Source organism: Myiozetetes cayanensis, unplaced genomic scaffold (assembly GCF_022539395.1).
Source record: "Myiozetetes cayanensis isolate MyiCay16 unplaced genomic scaffold, myiCay2020 scf22, whole genome shotgun sequence".
NCBI classification, from domain to species: domain Eukaryota; kingdom Metazoa; phylum Chordata; class Aves; order Passeriformes; family Tyrannidae; genus Myiozetetes; species Myiozetetes cayanensis.
The window spans coordinates 1,546,544-1,570,602 of record NW_026087434.1 but is presented as its reverse complement, the minus strand read 5'-3'; the positions used below and the strand labels follow the sequence as shown (position 1 = coordinate 1,570,602).

General features: G+C 50.2%; 1 protein-coding gene across 3 annotated transcripts in view; it reads right to left on the bottom strand.

Annotated features, from left to right (window-relative positions):
• Positions 1–806: 806 nt before the first annotated feature.
• Positions 807–24,059, bottom strand: part of SLC39A11 (solute carrier family 39 member 11) — a 251,285-nt gene continuing 228,032 nt past the window's right edge. The window contains exons 5-7 of one of the 3 annotated variants that reach the window (XR_007629322.1): positions 19,531–19,683; positions 9,427–9,576; positions 807–7,026 (exon numbers count right to left, since the gene is read on the bottom strand). The gene's annotated coding sequence lies outside the window, so the exon portion shown is untranslated. Of the gene's footprint in view, positions 7,027–9,426; positions 9,581–19,530; positions 19,684–24,059 lie in introns of all 3 variants that reach the window. The other 2 variants (XR_007629321.1, XR_007629323.1) reach the window with 2 other exon arrangements.

The window sequence follows — 24,059 nt, the reverse complement described above, 5'->3', positions numbered from 1 at the left end:
CTGTCATTCCTTGAGTGTTCAAAGACAGGTTGGATGGGGCTTGGAGCAACCTGGTCCCGTGGAAGGTGTCCTTGCCCATGGAAGGGGATGGGATGAGATGAACTTTCAGGTCCCTCCCAGCCCAGACCATTCCATGATTCCCTGCTGGGGCTGACTCTGGTGAAGACCCAAATTCCCTGTTGTGCTCAGCCCCATCTCCCTCTCCCTTGGCAAACTGCTTTTTGTCCTTTCCCTCTGCAGCTCCCTGCTGGTTACATTCTGTTTATAAAGCACTGCACAAGTGTTTTACTGCAGTGGAGATTTGCAGGCAACCCCAAGGTAGGAAATCCAGGAGTCCCTGCCAGTTTTCATGGCTGTGACAAACTGGAGTCCCCAGCCCACCAGTGCACCCACGGGGTATCACTGGGAGAGCACACTCTGGGGGGAGGAGCAAGAAATGCTGTGGCTAATAACCAAAAAAACACAGGTTAAAGAGCAAGCCCAACCCAAAACTCGTCAGGGTCACTCTGCCAGGCAAATCTCTCCACCCAGAACAGGCCAAGATTAATTCCTGGCCAAAAATCCCTGCACTAGCACTAACCACCGCTTGATGAAGTGATTTTTCCTGACATCATGATGCAAGTCATTGTCAGAGGAAGGGCTGCAGCAGTGCCTGGGAAGGCTCCAGCCGCTCCAAGAGCCAACCCACCACACACGGTACCTGCCCTCAGCTCCCCGCTGGAAAAACATGCAATTTTCCAAAGGTAAGGGAGGCTTGGGTTACTAGGAACACAAATCATTACGAGTAAAACTGCATTCCCGTTTTATTGTATTTGTTTTATTTATAATTTTATTACTTATTCCACATTTTCCATATTTTCCATGTGTTTCACGTCATTCTCGTCCGTTCGGGCCCTTACGTGGAAAGTTGGGCTCCTCTCCACGGCCCAACGTGTTGAAGGCTTTATAAACAGCCTTGTTTCGTTGTTTGCTTGGCATGTTCCACCCCTGGAGTGTTTGCCTGCTGAGCTCTGAGTGTTCTCTCACCTGGGAACAGGACGAGGCGAGGAGGGAAGAACAGCAACCCTCGGCGTGATAAGTTGTTGAAAATAAAACCCATCAAACTGTTCAGCTGGAGTTTTTTAACAAAGAGCAGTTTGAGACTCCCCCGGTCTGGGTTGTGGTTTTGATCATGTCAGGGGTTTAAGTTGTCAAAGATGGGGATTTTTCCAGGCACTGCAGTCGATGTGTTGCACGTGCGCACCCAGGTTTCCCACTGACCCAAAACCGGGGTTTAGTGAGTGAAGGGAAACTGCTCCCAGTGCTGCCAGGTTCCTTCCCTGCTCCACACTTCTGGAAGGTGATATCCTGCATCTGAATACCCAGTTAATTCACCATTTTCCCCTCTCCTGCATGCACAGACATCTCACACACAAGCAGTTTCCTTCTCGCTCTCATCTGCCCCCAATCTGTGAGCGAATCGGGTTCAGCTTTTGGGGTTTGTGTCAGCAGGAACATTGGGTCAGCTTGCAAACAGCCTGGGAAAATCTGGTGCAGCATCTCTAATGCTCTTGACAGGCCCTGCCCGAGTTCGGCATCACCGGGGTAACAGTTGTCACTCAGCTCCCGAGCACACTGACACCAGCTCGGCTATTTCCCGTCAGTCTTGCACCCTCTGTGACACCCTCCTCGCTTCCCCAGCGTGTTCATTCTCATTCAGTGCAATCCCACCACCATGAACCTGAATAATCTCTCAAAAAGGATGCTCAATTCCTGCAAAAAAAAAAAAAACAAAAACAAAAAAACAAACCAAAAAAACCCCCACACCAACAAAACCAACCCTCAACAAGTTCACTCTCGGTTAAAAAGCGACTTTTTAATCCCAGGAGCTCAGACAATGCCAGTGTTTGCTGGCAGGGCAGGGCCGAGGAGATCGGATTAAAACATCTGGCGGGGTAATTAGAGACCCTAAAAAGTTTACACTCCAAACTGCCCCCTCATAATTGATGGGACTGTTGTGATGTGTCACTTCCAGTTACTGGGCTCTGCAGCCGCTCTCGCCCCGCTGTGCTCTGGGCTCACCTTCAGGCCTGACCTGCCACGGTCCCCCATTAAACCTGCAATTATGGGGTGACTCTTAATAGCGGGGTCTTGCCTGAGAGTGGGGAAAAATGTTTCTGTAGCTCACATGCGACAATTAAAGATAATTTAAAATGTAAGTAATTGCACGGGGTTTCTGGAAACTACTGTAGGGGTCTTGTCCCAGGCAGCTGATGGGGTGGGGGGGGGGTATTTTGACAAGTTTTGTGCAGATTTCCATTAAATGTCAACGAGCAGCTCTATTTTCTTTGGAGTCATTGGTCAGGAAATGGAGATTGTGAAAGGTCAGGCCTGGAAGATTCGGGTAGGGATGGAGGTGTTATTCAAGTTCTGATCCATGGGGATCTAGTTCCAATATAAATCCTTCAGTTGATTGATTCTGGCTTTCTGCAGTCTCTGAGCAGGAGAAAGGTAAGGGCTGATCCACAGGGAGGAGCTTCTGTTGAGTTACATTCACTGCTGCAGAGATGCCAGGCAAGGTGAGACTCACAAAATCTTAGAATAAGCTGAGTTGGAAGGGACCCACAAGGATCACCCAGTCCAACCCCTGGCCCTGCCCAGGACAGCCCAACAATCCCACCCAGAAATTTCACTTTTATTTCCTTTGCCATCACTGGATTTCTAAATGCACATTCAAAAGTTAGAGCTTATGTTTCTGTGTTATAGCTGCATTCAGCTTGTGCTGCTGCACCATAAAATGAAATGTATTTATAAGCAGCTGCAGGATCAGGAGATCTGAAAGATTTACCTTTTGTATAACTTTGTACAGGGCAAAATACATACAGGAAATAAAAGCTGGGGCAGACTTGCCCTCATTGTTGCTTTCAAGTGGCTGCCTTTCTGCCTGCAATGGTTCAGATGCGTTGGTAACACCATGGCAGTTCACCACAAGAACAACATTGTGGGGCTGCATAAAAACCAAAAATGAAATTAAATATTAAAAAAAGGAAAAAAAAAAAAAAAGCTAAACGTGTCCCTGAAGTACATTCAGTGAAATGCAGACTTTAAGTGCTCGACCACAAGAAGAAATACCAAATTTTTAAATCATTTTTCTTCCTTTCCAGAATGAAACAATCCCAAATAAGAATATGCTTGAGACGTTGGTCGTTACATTTATTCCAAAGTGGTGCTTTTAATGAGGGATTCCAAGAGAAAATGCCCTTCAGATGTAAAGTCTGCTGCAGGTTTTATTCCACCGTGACTCCGGCGTCACCTCGGCCGGACGCTCACGGATGAGCCGGAGTGACAGGAACCGCTTTGGGGGGGGTTGCTTTTTTGGAACCCAGAATTGCTTGGTTTGGGTTTGTTTCTTTTTTTTTTTTTTTATGTATGAAAAGCCAGGGGTGTGCCCAGACACAGGAGGACACGTTGTGGTGACCCAGCCAGCGGGCCCAGGGGCTGAGTGGCACCGAGCGGAGCCAGGCGCTGCAGGAAACACTCTGGAGCTTTCCTGGTGCCTCTCCAAGCTGCCAGAGGAGGTTTATATTAACATCACATGGCTGTCTCCAGCTGCATCTGTCAGCACAGCCCACTTGGAGACCTTGCCATGTTGGGCTGCACAAGGAGCAGGAGTGGGGGGGATAAAAAGAGCCACAAAAAAAAAAAACCACCCTCCAAACAGTAAATATCCAGGTTTTATTGTGGTGTCTTCATCAGTGATGCTCTCAAAGCCAGGCTCCTCCATCCTTGTCCATGCAAAACCTCGGTAGAACCCTTGTGGGGCAGCTTTTTAAATGTTTTTTAACACATATAGGGAAATAACACACTGTAGAAAGTTGGCAATGAGTTTGGCTCGAGGAGCCAAGTTGGGCATGGAAAAAAAAAAAAAAAGACAATAAAAGGTCATTTCTAGCCAAGTTTTAAGTGAGTATACAACATATACCTTTTTTTTTTTTCCTGCTCCTTGCCTTAGTTCTTGGCCAACTTGGCTAGGAGCTTATGGAAAACACTGAAGTGGATTTCTTATAATTGGGGGGTTTTTCTCTTTTTTTGACAAAGCAGAAGTTCTTATAAACAGTAATTGAATTGTGGCAAAAGAGTAACACAGACACGCTTCTTAAGGATGCACCATCAGAAAGAAAACCCTCTTTTCTACACCATTCTTTAAATGAGGTGAGTTCATGGGCACCAGTGATCTAATACCGCTGCTATTTATGATTTCTCCAATTCTTTATTATAAAGTCTGTCATAAAGTGGAAAATTCCCAGTGCCAATCACATTTCCAAGCAGGTTAATTTAGCAGCGAGCACTGTAAGTCAATTAGGATAATAAACCTGCTGGGGTGGCGGGGGTGGGGGGGAATCTCTTGGAATGGACATTTTCATCCTGCTCCTGGTGGGAGGGGATCAAGCAGGAGATGTTTGAGCAGCTCCAAAGCCGCTTTGCCCTGGCTGGGTGGCAGCTCCTCTCCGAGGTGGCTCCTCTCTGTTCCAACACGTTCCCGGGGCCTCCTTCCTTGCCCCCAGGTATTCCAGGTGGATGGCTGACTGAGAGCAAGCTCCTTGCTGACGTAGGTTGCCCGTTTAACATCCTGCTCCATTTCACACCGGCCTGCACCTTGGGTTTTGTTTTATTTTTTTGGACCAGATACTGCAGAGAAGGTGCATGAACAGCAGCCTCCCAAACATCCAAATGATCCTGGGATATTTTGGTGCAACAGCACAGATTCTGGGTGCAAGATGACACAAGTTTCAAAAAGCTGACCACCTACCTGAGACAGAGAAAGAGCTGGGCATGACAATAAAAGGGAGGAAAAAAATAACCCAAACAGATTGGAAATGAAAAGTGAAAAGGAGCAGAAACCGCCAGCCTGAGATTAACAATAAGTTTATAAGCTGCAGGTTTGGGCTGTGTTTAAATAAGAGCAACAGTTTCCCCTCTGCATCTTGTCAATTAGAGGCAATTCCTTTTCAAATGGAGCAGATAATACATTTTCCCATATTCTCTTGGAAACATCCTTCCAAGTTTGACTTTTTTTTAAAGTGAAGATGTTGCCAGATGCATTCAACTCTTTGCGATTTTCTTTTGTCACTTCACAAATTAAGAATCTAAAGTTTCAGGAAAAACAAAAAGAATCCATTTCTATTTACACTCCTGGAAGCTGCAGCAATGGAAAAAAAAAAAAAAAAAGGCAAAATTTATTCTGTTTGGAGAGACTGAGGGTCCTCATAGGAAGGACTGACACGACCTGGCACATCAGGCAGCACCCCACAGGTCCCTTCCACACCGCTGGGATGGTGTTTGTCAGCTGGCACGGCGGGCCCTGCTCTGCAGGAGAGGTGGATGGAAAGTAAACACGGTGAGTAACGCCCGAGCCACGCTGGATGAGGCTTGCAGGGACTTGATCTGTGACACACGCAGTGCAGAAGGGGCTGATGCCACCAGGTGCCTCGAGGGGATTGTCTCTGGTGATGCACTGACGATGAGTTCACGTGGAGAAACATCTACAGGTGAGGCCATGGGAACACCAGCTGAGAATCCAGTTGTCACAGGGTTGATAACTTTGTCATCCTCATGTCCTAAAAAACAACCCCACAGAGCTGTTATGGTGCCCTCAGTGTTTCACAGGGCACCACTAAACAGGTTGCCAAGCCTGGCCACAAAACTGCCCTAAAAACCAGGATCTTGGGGCCTCGCTCTAGCTCTTACCTGGTTGTTGTATGTTGTGGTCAGGGTTTAATTGATGTGCACTGAGGGTTTAAGTGAAGTTGCTGAAAACATTGCATGGCTGGAGAAACATTTGACAGTTGGAACTGATGATCTTAAAGGTCTTTTCCAGACTTAACAATTCCATGATTCCATAAGACCAGCTTCACCAGTGGATGGACCTTCTTAAAGAGAGTCCACCCACCCACTCATCCTTTGCACTGATGGGACTCAAAGTCTCACCCAAGAGTGAGACCCTCAAAGCATCAGTGGGACATCCCACGTGGCCAAAGAATCTGGAGGTTTCCAGCTTTTCTGAGTCACTGTCACCACAAAAGCAACATCAGAAGGCTTCAGGGCACTGTCATTCCTGTTTGAAGGTGCTTGTTGACAGTGCAGTGACTGTGCCATTATGAACTCAGGCTGGGCTAGATCTGAATGCAAGATCACCAACTTTAGCACTTGTAACTTGGCCAGCTGAGCTGAAAAAATGAAGATCTGATCAACACCAGGAACTGGCAGGTGCCTGGAAGCTGCTGCACATCTTCGTGCCCAGCCTCGGCCAGCGACAAACGCAGAAGGACGGACCCAGCTTAGCTGAGGACGAAATGTAATTAAACATCTGCATACCAAAGTAATTACAAGGAGGTGGGTGACTAAATCCCATTACTGATGTGGAGCTAAGCCTGTTAGCAGGATACAATGGATTGCAAATAGATACACACAGCTCTGCCAGTGAATTACACAACCTCCCACTCCTCCAGCTCCCCAGAACGTGCACCTTTCCAGGTCTGGCTGGTGCTCACATGGCCTGATGGCATCAGCAGGAAGGTGCTCATTTGTTCCAGACAGTGAAAGTAGCAGAGCCTGGAAGTTTCCCACGCAGGAATGAGGCTGATCCATGTGTCATCCCAAAGTCCTCCTCCACACACGTCACTGCAAGATGTGCCACTAAATTTAGCCCTTAAAAATGAGCTTGCAAGCAGACAGCAGAGCTTTTACTAAAAATTTGGTGTTCACTAGGGGGAATGTTCACTGCTGGGCCACTTTCTCCCAACCTTTCCTCCTCGAGGTGAAGTTTCTACCTTCTTCACCTCAGAGATGAGCTCAGATTCAGTGTGAGGAAAGCAAGATGAAGTGAGCAGGGAGGTTTCCTTTTTCCTTTTCCTTCCCCCACCATCAGTGACTTACAAGCTTCATGTCAAGCATCAGATGCCAACATGACCTTCTGCAACAGCCTGTTTGCCCTGGATGCTGAAGTCCTCTGGGATACATGAAAATGGTCCATGGAGAGCCTGAAGTCTGGATGGAGGAAAGAGGCAAAGGGACAGACAGGCATTGTTACCATAATGAAAATCTGCTGGTAGGAATGGTGGCCTTTTTAGGATCCAGCCATCAAAAGCCAGGACACTTCAGAAGCCATCGAGAACATCCCCAGGGCAGGCAGAGGGGAGGTGACAGCACAGGGCTCCCTCCAAGGGTGTTCCCATTCCCTGCCTTGTGACAGCCCCACACCCCAGGCTATTGACTCACTGGGACAGCTCAGGATGAGCAACCTCAGCACCCTCTCAGCAGAACCCTGTTCCTGCCTCCCAAACAAACAGAGGAGCTTTGGGGAGGCAAAATGAAAAACTGCTGCCTGACTTCACTAAAGGGAGCAAACACAAGGAGGTGATGGTCCACCCTCTCTCACCATCTGATGGGGATAAACCCAATTTATCCCAAACTTATTGACAAATAGTGCTCCAACCAGAGGATAACTCGCTCAGAAAGGCTGGCTGAGACCCCTCTGCAGCTGAAAGCAACCTGAGACCTGGCCAGCCCAAGCAGAGCATCTTGTTGTTGTTTTCTAAAATGATATCCATTAAGATCAGGAGATGGGCAAAGTTCCCCTCTTCACCTCAGGCCAATGTGCTCCTCTGCAGTTCCTAATACTGGAAAGGAGATGGGGGAATGAGAAACCTCAGAAAATAAAACTTATTTGGCACTGCTGATTAAAAGCAGTTTGTGCTTCATCGTGAAAATCTGGGTTTGCTCAAGGTTTGTGCAGTTCTGGTCTCTTCCATCCACATAAGGTTTGTTTTAATGACCATGGAGTTATATGAATCTATTAATTTTTTTTTCCTGAAGGTTTCATAATAACAATGCCTGTTTTTTTCATGCAGCACTTTCCAGCCACGTGTCTGGAAATGCATTGCAAATGGGCAATTAGTGTCAGCCCCGTGCTGGAGATGGAGAAACTCAGGCGGGATCCAGGCAAGATAATTCCTAAAGAGCAATGCCAAAATCAGGCAGTTCAGTTTGATCTTCAAACAACTGGAGCTGGAGCCTGAAAAACCTCTCAAAGACAACTCAGCCAGGACAAACACAAAGCATTTCATTGAGTGGAAGGGGAAGGGCTGGCAGGGGAATGGCCAACACTGGACTTGATCTCTGGGTGAGCCTGGCACGGCTTGTCCTGTGGTCAAGGAGTCCCTGGTCATCTGCCCTCACAGGGATGCCTGGATGGTGCTCCTGAGCCACTGCTGGTGGATGGACCACCCAAAAGGAGCACCCAGGAGCCACGGAGGAGCCTGGAGGTGCTGCCAGGCGCGTGGGCTGGTGATGGGAGCCAGGCGGGAGGAGCTGCCAGCAGGTCAGGGACAAGGGAGCAGGGAAAGAGCTGAGGCAGCCCCAGGGCCAAGGTGGTATTTCATTGCTCTGCTGAGCCCCAGAAACCTGCCCAGAGATCAGCCTGCAGGAGCAACACGTGGATCCAATTCTCTAATGCCAGGCCTCGCTGCGCCGGTATCCACATAAATCCCGGAGCCCGGACACCAACCTTTTCATCAGAGAGCTGGAGTGGGGAGGGAAGAGGGAGAGGAGGGAGGGTGGGCTGCGAGGAGATGGGTCTCGGCAGCAGGCACAGCTCCTCTTTCCTGCCCAATAATCCTCCCTCTATTTCATCCATCAGCTGATAACATGTGGGTCCCATTTCCCCCCACCCTCCCCACATGTGAGCGAGATGGCAGATAAAGCCATCCTGCCATCTGAGCCGTGTTTGCAACTGCTCCTGATTAAAGAAGAAAAAACCCTCTTGATGTGAGGCTTGAAAGGCTCGGGGGGACTCCCCACACCAGCCCAGAGTGCCCTGGTGAGGCTGGATTGGGGCTCTGTGGTGAACATCCCTGAGCTGATCCTCTCCTGCCTTCGAGGTTCCAGGACAGTTTCTCTCCTGGAGTTCACTGGCACAGGGAAATCCCTGCCTTTTTTATTATTCTCCCAATTCACTTTATCCACTGAAATAAATATTAAATATATTAAATAATTTCAGTGGTATTAGGAACTAATTCATGCATTTTGAGATTTTTGGAATGGGAGAGAGTATTTCATCCAAAATATCCTTCTGTGTGAAAAAACAGGAGCTTTGTTGGGCTTTTTGTTTGTTTGTTTAAAAGAACAAAAACTAAAGCCAGAAAATCTGCAATTTGAAAATCAGAAGGGATGGATAAATGAAGCAAAAATTCTCCCTCTTCCTTTCAGGGTGGGAATTAATTGGTGTTATTTGGGGCCTGATCAAGTGAAGTAACAGAGAAAGTATCAACTGAACTGGGGGCATTTCTAGCATCAGGTATTTCTGCCTGACATTTTTGATACAAAAATGCAAAAAGCCCAAAAGGGACCCTTAAGAAGATCTGTATTTCCTTAGAACTTCCACCCTACCTGTGTCAGTGTTGCTGCAGGGAGTGTCACCCTCCAGGCTCACACCAGTGGAAGTGCTGAAATCACATCACTGGAAATCAGCTGGAATTTCGAGGAGTGAGGGCAAAAGCAGGAGAGGCTCTTGGTCGTTGTGAGTCTTTGAAGCTTCTCCTTCCTAAAGAAACAGGGAGAGACAATAATTCAGGGCAGAGCTCAGGACCAGTTTTGTCCCGAAATCCCCTCCCAGCACCAGCAATAACCTTTCCTTTCACACACTCATTTGGGTAGGTGCCTGTGTTCCACCTGGAGGAGCAGCCCTCACCAAACCTTACGTTTTGGGATGATCCTGCACCAAATCTCAGCTAATTCCATTAGGGAGCAGGTCCTTTGAAGCTGCCACAGACCAAAGCTTGGGAGAAGTGAAGGGCAAAGAAAAATTCAGAAGATAAACACAAAGCAGAAAAGATACTGAGAGGGAAAGAGATGGTGAATGGCAAGAAGGGAGTTAATGAGAGCCAGAAACGCTAGTTGGAGAAATGTTGATTTTATTTAGCATTAATTGCAGGAAAGAGCCTATAAAGTGTGGTAAAAAATTATTAAGTACCACTATGCAATGCCAGCTTTGTGCCAGCCATCCCCACCAGACAGGTGTATTATTCCTAGTTCCCAAGGTATAAATAAATAATTGCTTTTCCACATCTTTTTTTTTTTTTTTTATGATGGCATTTCATTATTTTTTACTGCCATATTGTTACAGCTCCAACTCCTCCAGAGCAGGTTTGGAGATCGGTGGGTGAGGGAGCACGTGTGGCTGTGCAGGGATGTGTTTGTGGGCTGGCAGGAGGGAGCCAGGGCTGAGGTGTCTCGGCTGAAGCCAACTGGTGATCCAAGTTATCTTTCCTGAGGGAGGGACTGCCCTGGGATAGGATTTTTTGGGGGGTTATCACCCCACTCCAAGCACTGCTATCATCTCAGCCAGCTCAGGGACACAGAGCTGGGGTTTCTATGACTCCTGTTGGCGTGTCTTGAGATCAGAAAAGCAAAATAAAGCCTGTATTCAGCCCCACTGTTCGTTTTCTCCTCACGATCTGCCCATATGCCCTTCCCAGCACTGTTTCATCTGACACTGCCCGAGTTAAGAACGAGGACAGATCCCGTTTTTTCCTGAGCAATGTTGATATCAGCATTTTTGGGCTTGTTTTTCTCGAGTCTCTCGCTACTCAGGAGGAGGCTCAGCGGGGAGATAAGCACTGGATGCATTTTCCAAGCAAGCCCTTGCTTCAGATGAGGCCACCAAAGACGCCGGGGGAAGCAGCGATCCCCTGGTAATGCCTCGGTCCAAGCTGTGACCTGGAACCGTGGGCTCTGCAAATATGCATAAATCTTCAGCTCCCATCCAAATCACTGCAAGGTTCAGTGAAAACAGCAGAACTGCCAGTGAATCCAAGCTAAGCTTTAATCCAGCTCTGGTGTGATTTATGAGCTCAGGTGGAAACCAGGAAACGCGACGGCTTCGGCCCCAAACCGTGCTTGTTGGCCGCCCCATTCCAGGGGTGGCTGCTTTGGTGCTGAAAAACTGGGACAGCCAGGACACAGATGGAATCAAGCAGCACAAAACCACCCCAACAAGGTCTGCAAACCCTGCTCAGCTATCAAAATATTAACACAGACAGTAGGAAACACAGTTATTTATTCCTACCTCAAAAAGAGGAAAGAGAGGACACTTCAGTCCCACAACCCAAATTTTCTAGGGAAGAATGGGTGTCACATCAGCAGGGAAAGATCCTTCTGTTGTTGGCAAAGCTCCCCCCAGCCAGAAGCAGGGATCATTATCTCTACAGAGCATTAACAAGGCCATTCCCTCCCCTTTCTCTGCCCCTCATTATCCACCCATACATCAGCTTGGAAAAAAATTAACCAGGATAACAATTAGCAGAAGATCCCCGGTGACTGTGACCAAGGAGTACCTAGACCAGCCTAGGTACCTCCTCTGCATGTCCCCAGGAACCTCCAAACAACCATTCTCATTGAGGCTGGGAATTCTGAGTAATTCTGAGCCTCTTTAATGAGTTTAGCTGAGAAATTGGTGGGTGAGGGAGGGGATTTCTGCGCCGTGACTCGACCGTACAGCCACGCGGAGCTGCTCAGCTCCGAGCCTGTTCCCAGCCTGGGCTCACAGCTGCAACATCTGTATCCCATCCCGGTGCCAAGTTCCTCCTTTTTCCAATACTCCCGCTCCGTGTGCACGTAAATCTCCGAAGGGAAACTCTGCCTCACGGGTTTGACCGCGCGGGCGATGCCGGGCACTGCGTTACAGCAACACCTGCGGCTCGGCTGGGCCAGCCCACACCCTCCAGGGCACGGGGGTCCCACCACCCCGGGCTCCCAGACATCCCCTTGAGCCAATAAACCCCAACACAGACAGTTTACAACACCCCCAACAGGGTTTTGGGCCGCTTGGCTGGTGATTTTGGGGGGGCTGAAGAGGGTGATGCTGTGTGTGCCCAGCCTGGCTCAGCACTGCAAAGGGCTTGTGCTGAGTCAGGACAGACAGACCCAGAGAAATGGGGGTGCCAGGGACGGGACAAACTGAATTTCTCCTTCCTGGCCGAACAGCACCAGAATCACGAACTCTCCTTGCTGCTCCCAAGAGTTCCAGTTCCAGTTTTCTCCCATTTCTTTGTGATGAAGGTGCACAACCACTGTCACAACAGCAAAGCTGGAAAACCAAATCATTTCAGTTGGAAAAACCTTTGAGATCAAGTCTAATCATTGTCCCAGCACTGCCAGGGCCACCACTGAACCATATCCCCAAGTGCCATATCTACACATCTCTTAAACCCCTCCAGGGATGTTGATTCCACCACTGCCCTGGGCAGCCTGTTCCAACCCTTGGATCTTGTACCTGGCACTGGGCATCTAAAGCTAATATTGCAGCATTTTGCACAGATTTTGAGTGTTTCACCACAGAAGGATCTAGGTAGATATCACCTAAAGCTGAAGTCAGGCTTTTCCTAACTCTCCCATCCCTGCTGGGCACTGTGCCTGTGGGTAGGCTGGAGATGCTCAGGAAAACATCTCCAGTGCTCGAATGGGTTTAACTCACCACAAAAGTCAGAAATTAATCACTTTAAATATACCACATCAATTTCTGCAGGCAGACAGGGCCGAAGGCAGTCTCCTGATCTTTCATGGCTATTCCTCATCCCTGAAAGGGCACGAGTGACATGGACACAGAAGCCACAAAAAAATCCACTTGAGCCCAGATGTCTCTGTTAAAGCTGAACACGTCTGTCCTAGTCCAATCAAGCTTTTTCTTGAGATGAATATTGTCAAAAAATAATCCAGAGTGTTTGTTCTTCACTCTCCATCAGAGCAAACACAGAGAGATTCACAGCACTCCTCATAGGAAAAAGCAAACCTGCACTGAAAGGGTTTCTGCAGGACCTGCCTTGTAAAAGGAACTAGATTAGTAACAAGGTTTTTTTTTTTTTTAATTTCAAGTGAAAGAAAGAGTGTGACAAGGAACTAGGAGTCTGTCTGCCGTGGAATATTCCTGCAGTACTTGGGGCTGTGGTTTATTTTACTAGTGGTGACTAGTTCAAGCCACATTTAGTCAATAAATATGAGATATGAGGTCACCCCGCCATCGAGCTGTTACCCTGTCTACATATTTCACAGCTGGGCAGTAACCTTTTAACTGGCGTCTACCTCGGTGGGGAGTCTCCATAAAAAAAGAGCCAGGATCCATTGGTCGTGGTGGGGGATCAGGGCCATTCCTGAGCAGCCTGAGTGGGAGAAAGGGAGAGCTCAGGGCTTTGCTTTCCCCTTCCTTTCCCTGGTTTCCAGTGGCACAGCTTCCAGCCGGAGCCAGAGACTCTGAGCTGCCCCACAGATAACAGGCAATGAGGCAGCACATCCCACATCCCAAGGTTTTTACAGTAAGTTTTCCCATCTTTCCTGTAGAATTGGGTCAAAAGACAAATTTCCTCCAGTTTTCAAACATTTTCTAGGGGTTAGTCCCTCCTTTTACAGATAAACTCCTTTAAAAGGTTAATCCTCCTTTTTCCAAGTCTGTATCTTCTCCTCACTGCCTTTGCTTTGCTTTGGGATGAGGGGGACACTTGCCTGGTTTCTGAGCTGGTAACTAAGTCTGGTTAAGATGGAGCATCCCTGAGTCCAACATCAAACCTTGCACCCCAGCAAACTCTCTGTGATGGTCCCAAGTGTAACTGGGAACAGAGGGTGCAGCCCCAGCCCTGCCCGTGCCTCGATTTGAAACCTCCAAGCTTTCAAAGCAAGTAGATCTCAAGGTGTTTTTCCTGCAGCCCTACCTCACAGTCCCTCCAAGGCCTCCAGAGATGGTGGCAGCCATCCACCAGCAAGTGCTGAACATGAGAAGGGACCTGGGCTAAGTCACCTGGCCCGGCTCCAGGAAGGTGTTCAGGTCCCAAACAGCACTGGAGTGAATGAGTGGATCTGGTGAGAAGTGTCAGGGAAGAGAAAGCAAACCCAGGAGCGAGAGGCCAGGGCAGGGAAGCAGCTGTGGACCAGACTGTGCTCTGTTGCTTTCTGTCAGCTCTGCACCAGCTCTGCCCACCGTGCTGGTGTGCCAGCAGCTCAGCTGGCCTCACCCCTCCCTGCCAGCTCCTGTACCTGCAGCCCCCAGTGCCAAGCCAGGGGAGGTGAAGGGGAGATGAAGGGGAGATGTGCCCGCCCTGCAGAGCAAGGTGCTCACACTCCCTTCCAAGCCCTGCACCATGTCCAAGGGGAGAGCCAGGGGAGCAGCAGCAGCCCAGAGCTGCTGGCAGGGCTGTGGCAGTGCCATGGTGAGGGTCTGGCTCCTGCCCTCTGGCACACCGGGAATCCCAGCCTGGCTCTCCCATCCTGATGTCACAGCTCAGCACCGGCAGACGCGGCTCCGGCACTGGGAGACAGGGTTGACTCCTCCCAGCTGGGCTGGAGCCTCCAAAATCAGAACCTCTGCTGTCAGCTGCCTTTTATAGGGCTATAAAACCACGGGCTCATGTACGAGTCTGTCAGACCTTGGCCGGCATCGGCCCCTGCCACCTCCATCCCACCTCCCTGGCTCCCACACATGTGTGGTCCCTGCTCCCTCCATCTCCAGAACCACCACCTGAGGGCCAGGACCCCTCAGACGGACAGGTGGACATGGGAAGATGGAATTGCAGCAATGCCAGCTCAGATGGCCACTCCTGAGCAAAACAGGTACGAGCAAAGCAATGAAATGCCCCTCATTCGGAGCCCCCCCATCCCAACGATGCTCCGTGGCAAAAAACCACCCCTGCACCATCAGCACGGGGCTGCAGCTCAACACTCACCCACCAAAGCCTCCCCAGCACCCACCTCCATCCCCCCCCAGCCCCTCGTGGCAGGATGGGACCAGGGGGTTGTGCCACACACCACTAATAACGGGGACACTTGTAATGCTGGGCCTGGCGACAAGAACAACATGAAACAACCCTGCACCCACCCACTGAGAGCACGGAGTGTGTCACACTCCTCTGTGTCATGAGGGTAAAAATATCCCTACTGACAGCCTTCTTTCCCCCTTCCCCCACCTCCTTTTCTCTTCATATTTATTTATATTTTCGAATGCCCGGCTTGGCCAGGTGGAAAAAGTTTGCATCAGAGGCGGAGCTGAGGACAGTGACGGGTGTCTGCTTGTTCTACGTTACATGGGAGGAAAAGGGAGAAGAAAAAAAAGCAAGTTTGCAGTGACATGTTCTCTGCTGAGAGGTGTGGCCCTGGCACAGCCTGGGCTCAGCCTGAGCACACTCACAGATGCTCAGGGAGGGGGTTCTGTGCTGGTGGGAATGCACAGACAGCGGCAGCTGCAGCTGAGGTTTTATGGGAGCGAAGGGATTAGGAGCTCATTGACGGGCTAAAGAAGAATTTGGTCCTCCTGAGGGCTTCCCCTGCATGTCAGTCACTGTGCCCAAGGCTGTGGGAGAATCTGGCAGCCCTGGGTGGCAGAGTTTGGTCCATGTCTGGATCCAGGGGAAACTGCTCTGGGAGCTGTGGGTCCCACTGGGGACCACCCTCACCAGCAGGTCCCCACCAGAGGCTAAAGCTGCACCACCCTCAACTGCACCACACCAAGGTCCATCCTCTGCACAAACACTTCTCCTACCCTTGCACTGCCTGCAATTCTTTTTTTTTCCCCAAGAAACAGCGGTGTTGAGGTTCTATTTGCATCATCAGAGTTAACATCCAAACTAAGGCATCCCCAAACAGGGCAGCTGGGACAGAGGCTTATTTGCAGAACAGCCAAGAGCAAACAAGTCAAATAATGGGTCAAATCACAGGCATAAGGGGAATTTTGCCACTGGAGAATCAGGGCTGAAGGAACCAGCAGGCTGGGAAACAATGGAAGTGCAGGACAGAGAAACAAAACTTCTTGGTAAAGTAAAGGATTAATCCCTCTACGTTTGCCTCATTTTATCTACCAGAAATCACCTAAAATTTACAATTTAAAAGGCCAATTGCATTTTAACAGGACCCTCTTCACTCTGGAGACAGGATGAGTCGGAGCAGAGCAAGGGAGATGTGCACAGCTAGGGAGGCTTCATCCCTATTCCCTAAGAATTCCTTGCCCTTCTGGGGCAAATTGTTCCTTCCTAAACCAGCACAGCGTGGCTTTCTGTTTCGAGATGTTGGATTTAATTGTCTTTCATAAACCTTCCCAGAATTAGTCACCCATTTTTTCATCTTTCCCTTTTGCACAAGTTTCTGGATTCCCAGAAAATTTGGACTTCCTCCCTTCCTTCATCTCATTCCTCAGCCATTTGGGCTTCACACCATCACACCATCGTTCCCACAAGCATGGATGGCCAAGGTACAAGAATGTCCTTTCCTCTGCTGATGTAGAAAACACACTTGAATTTAATGGCTGAAACAGTCCCAGCTCAAATTATCATATTTTGCTGTGTTGGGTTTTGAGGTTTGCTTGGGTTTCTTTAATCAGACAAAGGCAGAGCCACACAACAACCACCTAAAAGCACTCCAGTGATGCTGGAGCACTCGTGTCACTGCGTGGGATGTGCCAAGCCACAGGAGGTGTGATATGGCCACAGCTCCACTCCCTGTGGAAACCCATCCCTGAGCCCTCCAGAGCTGTGGCTGGAGCCCAGCCCCACCAGAGAACTCCAATTCTCAAAGTCAAACATGACTTTGTCTTGCCCAACGAGGCGTAAAACATCGCGAGCTGGACAGTTTTGTTCCTGCCATCGCTTCAGTCTAATTTAATCCTGCAGAAAAGTGGGTTTGGAGCTATTTCTGATTCTTTTTCCGGGATGGGAAAAGGATAATAACAATGCAATGGGAGGCCCTGAGCTTAAAACCTCTCCCTTCAGTTTTTTCCCTCCTTGCTTTCCTCCACAACATCAGGCTGAGACACCAAATCCAAGTGCTGGCCCAACGCTCTGCTGCTGCAGGGCAGGAAAAAGCCAACGTGGTGCCTCCAATTGCCGTGTTGTGGCTTTTGGGAGGCTCAGCAGCGGAGCTAATTTGGTGCTGTTTCCTGTTTTTCTGTGGAGATAGAAGGAGAGAGGGAGATGCAGCTGATCTGAGCTGCCTGAGCTTGCAGCTCCTGTGCTCCTCAAAGGCTCACAGGAACGTGCCCAGAGCCCCAGCTCAGGCCCAGGGTTAATACCAAGCCCAAGGCAGTTTGTCTGCTGTTAACAGCTGCACTTGGTGATCTCAGAGGTCTTTTCCAACCCTTAATGATCCTGTGATTCTACTCTGAGGCAGTAGATGCCCAAACCACCAGCTGAAAGCCAAGGGATGGGGTTTGATCTGATTGCTTGGCAGCAATTCGGTTTTGCAGCACAAACCACGTGTGATCAGCCAGCCTGGAGCTTCCAGGAGCCTCTTCACTGCTCAGGGGCCATCACTGATGTCCCTCAGCTCAGAAACCACTGACCCTGCAAGGCCTGAGCCTGATCCATGAGCATTAACTTCAGCATTATTCTCCCAGTACAATGATGACACACCTACCTAAACTCCTCAAAGTCTCTGCCAAGCACATACAAACCCAAGTGTGTGTATAAATATTCATGTTAAAAATATATAGAACATACACACATATGCTGGATGCACTGAAAGGAGAGTGATTTCCAGGGCACTGCCATGTTTTAAGGACACAACTTTGACTGCCAGCACCACTCGCTGTGTGGCCCTCGTGCTGAGCCACAGAGCCATGCCCAGCTCCCCAGGCTGGCACCACAAAAATCGTACCAGAGTCAGCAACAGCAATTCTCCAGCCCCCAAGATCCATGAATCAAGGAAAAGCCACTTAAAAACAAGCAGCTTTTGGGGATTTTGCCTAAAGGGGCCTCTCTGGAATACCCACCCCCTCCTCTCACCCAGTGCATCTGTGCAAATAAACCCGAGCCCCTTCCAGCGCAGGGGCTGTGCCTGAGCACGAGCAGGGCAGGCTGGGCACACCCCAGCCCCGCTCTGAACATCTGCCATCCCTCACAGGAACAGCCCAGCCCAGCAAGAGCCGGTTCCTGACAGGGATGGCAATGGATGGATCCTAAAAACGCATTTCATCGTCGGCCCCAGGGAAGGGTTTCACCACGGCCGGTTGGTCCCATCACCAGCACAGCATCCACCCTCTCAGATGATGTGATGCTGCAGCCAGGGACTTCAAAAAGGACAGGATTATGGTCTAATTGGATTTCTGGTCTCAATTAGTGCAGAAGGGAAACCAACTGCGAGGCTGACAGGGAAAGCTCCAACCATCTGGAACAACAAGTGGGTCATTTATAACGTACCCACCCAGGAGCGAGCAAGGAGGATGCAAACCTTCCTCTCGAGGTGAGCAGGACTCACCTGCTCCTAAATGAGCCCAGGGACATCTCAGATCAATAAGGATGGAATATAACCCAGTGTCACCTCGCTTTCCCACACAGCATCACGAGGTGGGGACGGGGACAGTACCTGGGGGAGCAGGTTCAGCAGGAGATCTTTGCCTCCTTCCTCCTCCTGAACACGGGCTGGGCTGTGGGACACAGGCAGGATGGAAGGGGCAGCACCCCTGCAGTCACTGGAGAAACCCCAGGAAACTGCAGCGGGTTTCACCTTGAAATCAAACAGAGATTAGGGCCTAACAAGAAGCTAAAGCAGAGTAATGGCCTGGGCCACATGTTGCAGATCAGATGCCATGTGAGGCTAATTACTGCAGCCCAAAGGTTAGAATGGCTGCTCAAGCATTTCCACATGGGCTCCAGGAGCTGGCCCAGGAAGCACCAAAAAATAAAGGAGTGAGGCAGCACAGAGGCAGCAGCAGCTTTTGGGACCTTGTTGTTGGCCAGTGCTGCTGCTGGGCTGTAAAACCTGGGATGGGGTGAGCCAGGCACCCCTGTGACCCACACAGCTACTGGTGTGGCCCTGCCATCCCACACCTCCCCAGCACCAACCACCAAACCAGATTCTGTGGATCTTGCCAGCTGATACGAACTTTGGCACGTTTACACACCCACGGGGCAACATCCTGCTTTGTGAAGGGGCCATAAACAACAGCAGCCCCAGAGGCTCCACATGATCCCACTCCTACCTTGGCACCACAAAAGAGTCCCAAGGGAGGGAGTAGAAATCCCATTAAACATATGATGCATCTTTTTTCCTCCCCTCCAAAAAAGGCCTGTTTCTGGCTGAGCCCCTCCCCAGCATCCTCAGAGTCCCTGGGCTGTGGCTGAGGGGCCATGAGCACACAGGGGTGCCCGGGCTCTGAGTGGCAGCAGCAGGGGCAGCCCGGCCATGGCACACTGAGCAGCCACCCCTTCTCTGTGCCGCAGGTTCTGACGAGCGGCCGCAGCCACCGGGGAACTCCCGGCACCTCCCACCCTCGGCAGACACAGGTTTTCAGCACCAGCTATTTTTGCTGCCCACAAGTATTTTCATTCAGCTGGGTCAAGCTCCGGGCTGTAAATGCAGGAGCTGGAGGCTGAGTGGGTGCGAGCAGCTCCTGCTCCATCCCGGTCCGAGGGTGACTCTCGCTGCCACTCTCCCCCACACGCTGTGGGATTCTTGCCTGGCCCCTTCCACAGGGGCTTCCAAGCTGGTTTTTCCTTTCTGCTGAGCAATCTGGAATTTGACTTTCCTCTGCTGTGTGTTCCCCTCAGCCATGGACGTGGGGATGAGGGTCCAGCATGTTTGTGCTGCTGCTTGAGAAGGGCTGGAAGGAAGTCTTGGGATTTGGAGTGCACCAGGAATAGGACTGGGAAATGAAGTGGTCACCAGCACTCCCTCCTATATTGAGGCAAAAAAAAAATTAAAGGAAATCTCAACAGAGATGGCACAAATAGCAAACAGAGTGGAAAGAACAAATGCTTAGGGGAAAAAATAGACCAAACCACAAGAGCTGCGAGCAAAGTGGTTACAGAAAATGGATGCAGTTTGAGCGCGTGATTCAGAGCCTCGTCTGAGTGTCAGAGGTTCAACACTATTGCCTCCAATTTAAATCATTTTTAAAAGAAGTGAAAAAGGGAGGTGATGAAAGGGCCCCAACGCTGTTCCCTGGTCGGAAAAACACAGCCCACTTGTGCACTGTGGTGGAGTTTTGCATTTTGGCGAGACAGCGCGTGCGGGGCCGCGCTGGAGCCTGCGCTGGTCACGGTCACGCTGGGCTGGGGAGGGGGAAAACGCTTTTCCCTTTGAGGAGGATGCTGCAGGAACATCATCCAGAGGAAGGGAGCACAGCTGCTCCTGGGGGAGGCCGAGGGGACCATCACACCCACGAGTGCCCGGTCCGACAGCCAGAGCTTTGCTGGTCACCTCATCCTGCTCGCTGGCCAGGGCCTGCCATGGGATGGTTGGGGTTGGAAGGAACCATCAACAACCATCTAATCCAGCCCACTCTGGGCAGGGACACCTTCCACCAGCCCAGGTTGCTCCAAGCCCCATCCAACCTGGCCTTGGACACTTCCAGGGATGGGGCAGCCACAGCTTCTCTGGGCAACCTGTGCCAGTGTCTGCCACCCTCCTCATGAAACATCTCTTTCCATCCAAACCAAATCATAACCACCCTCCTCTCCCCACTGCCACCTTGGAGAGGTGCTCAAGGACATTGGAAATGCTCACAAGTGGACAGGTACAGGCAGGGAGTTCCCACTGCAGCACAGAGAGCTGCAGCTGTGGGGACCAGAGCACACACTGGGTGGGGATGGGGCAGGCACAGGCACCCACACACAGCTCCAGGGGCTGGGAACAACCACTGCACTGCTGGAAAGGGCTTTGCAGCCCTCATTTAAAACAAAAAAAAAGAGAGGAGGGAAGAAACAAATAATTTTCCCTGCATTATTCATGCACCCTGTGTTTCATGCCCCAAGCTGGGCTCGATAACCTCACCTGAGCTCAGATCACCCTGCCCCTGCACTGAATCTTAGACTTTAAGCTCAGCATGAGCTGTTATTATCATCCATCTCCTCTGCAACCCAGGCCAGAGACTTTCACTGCTGGATCAAAACAAAAACTTGTGGCTCAGCCTGCCAAAAACTCCTACATGGATGTTCTCCCTGTATTTTAAAGGCGAGAAATGCACAATAAACACCCTGTCATTACAGCAGCCTCGTGCATTTGGGGTGTCCTTGTGTGTGTTGGGCTTGTGCTGAAAGATAAGTTTAACAATTGTGTGATTTCTTCTTCTTCTTCTTCTTTTTTTTTTTTTTTAACTCCCCTCCTGCTTATGCAGTGAGTTACTAATATCCTGATTGGAACCAGATTTGCATGAATTAGAAGTCGAAATTGGAGCAGCGACTGCTGTGCAGAGGATGTAAAGGGAATAAAATGAATGGGGTATTAACCTTCAACCACTGAATATTAATCAGTGTTTCACAAAAAAGAAAATACAGAGGCTGCCACACTAAATATTTTTAGCATTTATTGACGGGCTTGATTTCCTCTCTCTTTTAGACCTTTTGCTTCCAATCACGGACCATAAAAAATCACAGGGAAGATGGGGAGGGCTAAAGGAGGGGAGGGGGCGAAGAAAAACCCAAAGATCATCCATTTTCTCGAATGCTGGATGATATTTGTGAGTTATGCAACAGAGAAACCCCAGCTAGCAAACACAGCTCCTGATCCCACAGGCGCTCGGTTCAAAGGCTCGGCTCTCCCGGTCCCAAAGCAAACAGAAATCGACCCTGGAGAACAGCAGAGCCCTCGGAAATGAATGCACCAGAAAGAAATAAACTTCCCAAAAGCCAAACTTCCCGTGTGCTGAAAGGTAAAATGCAGCTGAAAATCAGCCCAATAAAAGAATGGGCTCGTTAAGGGCATCTTTGAGTTTCTTTTTGCCCACTGTGCTCCAGCGCAGTTCATAAAGTAACGCCGTGGAAAATGATCTAGGAAAGCTTGGACAAGCGTCCCTGGAAGTGGTGACATCTCCACGGCACTGGAGACACTTTGCTCTGGGAGAAGCAGCCAGAGGAAGGTTGGCATTGCATCCCCAGCTCCTGGGGGGACTCAGCCCCACAGAGCAGGGGTTAAACTGGGATTTTCACTGGGCTTGGCCATGGACACGGCTCTCCCTGGGATGTTTCAGTGATGCTGGGGTGGGTTGAGCTGAGGAAAGGGTGGGCAGGTGGGTGAGATGGGTGTTCAGAGCTCCACGGGAGGTCAGGGCTCATGGGGAGCCCCCCACCCCCAGCACCGAAACCGCAGGGATTGTGCTGGCCCAGCCGTGTCACCCTGCAGTTTTCTCACAAACAATGTCTAAAGTAACAAAAACCCCACCACACAAGTGGAAAACTACAGAACCTCTTCCTCTGCCATTTCTCCCCTGCAAAATTTGGCATTGGGGGGGATTTTCAAGCCAGATGTCCTCTGCAACCTCCTTTGGGCAGAGATAATTCCCTCCTTCCCTCCCAAGCACTGCTGCCCTCCTCCCCAATGCACCTTTGCAAAACAGAATTCATTTGTTTTCATTAACTTCTTATCAAGTTACCTGGATTTGTTTCAATACTCAGAATGTATTAGAGGGGGGGAAAAAAAGAGAAAGAGAGAGAGAGAGAGAAAACAGTGGTAGGTTTTCAGGAAATAGCAAGTTCTTTTTCACTGAGATAGAAATCATTTGGCAAGCCACAGTGAAATACTTCTGGGTTCCAGAAGAAAGCAAGGGGGGAAAAAGCAAGCAGGGAAAGGGAAGATGCTAATGAACTGCAGAGGAGAGAAAAATAAAGCTTGAAAGAAAATGAAAACAAACGAATGAAAATGAAACTCGATGTTGGGTCAGACATCCGCATCCAGCTGATCCGTGGAGTCTGAGTCACCAGATAGGGACCCTCCTTTCCTGGGGAATGGTTAAGGGTAGGTGGCGTTAAAGGCCCAGAAATAACAGCATTTAGACCATTTTTTGCAAAAAAAAAAAAAAGAGCAAGCCCCGTAGGTACCAGGTCAGCAAAAATTTTAGGGCCATGCCTTGGGAAGGCAAGAGCCCGGCAGGTACCTGTGTGGGTGTGAGCAGCGATAAACCTGCCCAGCTCAGGGAATCATGGAATATCCAGGGCTCATCGACATCCAGCTGCTGGCCCTGCACACGTGTCAGTGCTTCCTTTTTCAGTGGCAGTGACCCTGGTGAGCTGGGCCAGGCTCCTGCCCTTGGTGCCCTAAAACCTCCCACCAAACCCCGCCGGGTTTGCTCCAGCCCCTGTCCCTGTGCTGCTGTGCAGAACAGCACAGCGAGGGGCTGGGTCTGACTCCAGGGGGGATCCAGCCCCACCTGGAACAGGGTAAATCCCAAGGTGTTTTCCAGAGAGGGTCAGGCCAGCCCAGTGCCTCCACAGCCACCTCCCTGTGCAGCCCTGCAGGACACACCTCGGCTGATGGGCATTTTCCAGCCCTAAGTAGCAAAGCTGAGTTATTCCACACTCTCAGGCCTTCGGGGCTCTTCAGCTTCTTTCCTGGGGAGGAAAGGGGGATTCTCTGGCTGTTTCTTTCTCTGCATTTTCTTGGACTGGAGGCTGCATTCTAATTACTCTGCATTTACAGGCTGCAGGGTGGAAACCGATCCCTCCTCTAACCTTTATCATCTGTTTCTTATCTTCAGAGCTGCTCAGTCCCCTTAACTCTTAGTGCACAGGGAGACACTGAGAAGCCCTTCAGCTCTGAGCAGAGCCACAGTGGGATGGGGAGGAGGGCGAGGCAGCCCCAACCCACATGTGCACCGTGGTGGGAATGGGAACAAGGAACTTTCCTCCCACTCCAATTCCTGCTTGGACACCGTCCCCAGGAGATGGACAGGGGGATGCTGGATGGGGCTCTGAGTGACCTGGTCTAGTTGAAGATGTCCCTGCTCATTGCAGGAGGGTTGGACTGTATGGACTGTACGACTCTTCCAACCCAAACTGTTCTCTGATTCTGTAACTCCACACTGGCTGCTGTGTCCAGCACCTCAGCCTCAAGGGGAATTGCTTCCCACTGCCAGAGGGCAGGGTTAGATGGGATGTTAGGAAGAAATTCTCCCCTGTGAGGGTGGGGAGGCCCTGGCACAGGTTGCCCAGAGAAGCTGTGGCTGCCCCATCCCTGGAAGTGTCCAAGGCCAGGTTGGACCAACCTGAGATAGTGGAAGGTGTCCCTGCATGGCAGGAGCATGGAACTGAGTGATCTTTAGGGTCCCTTCCAACCCA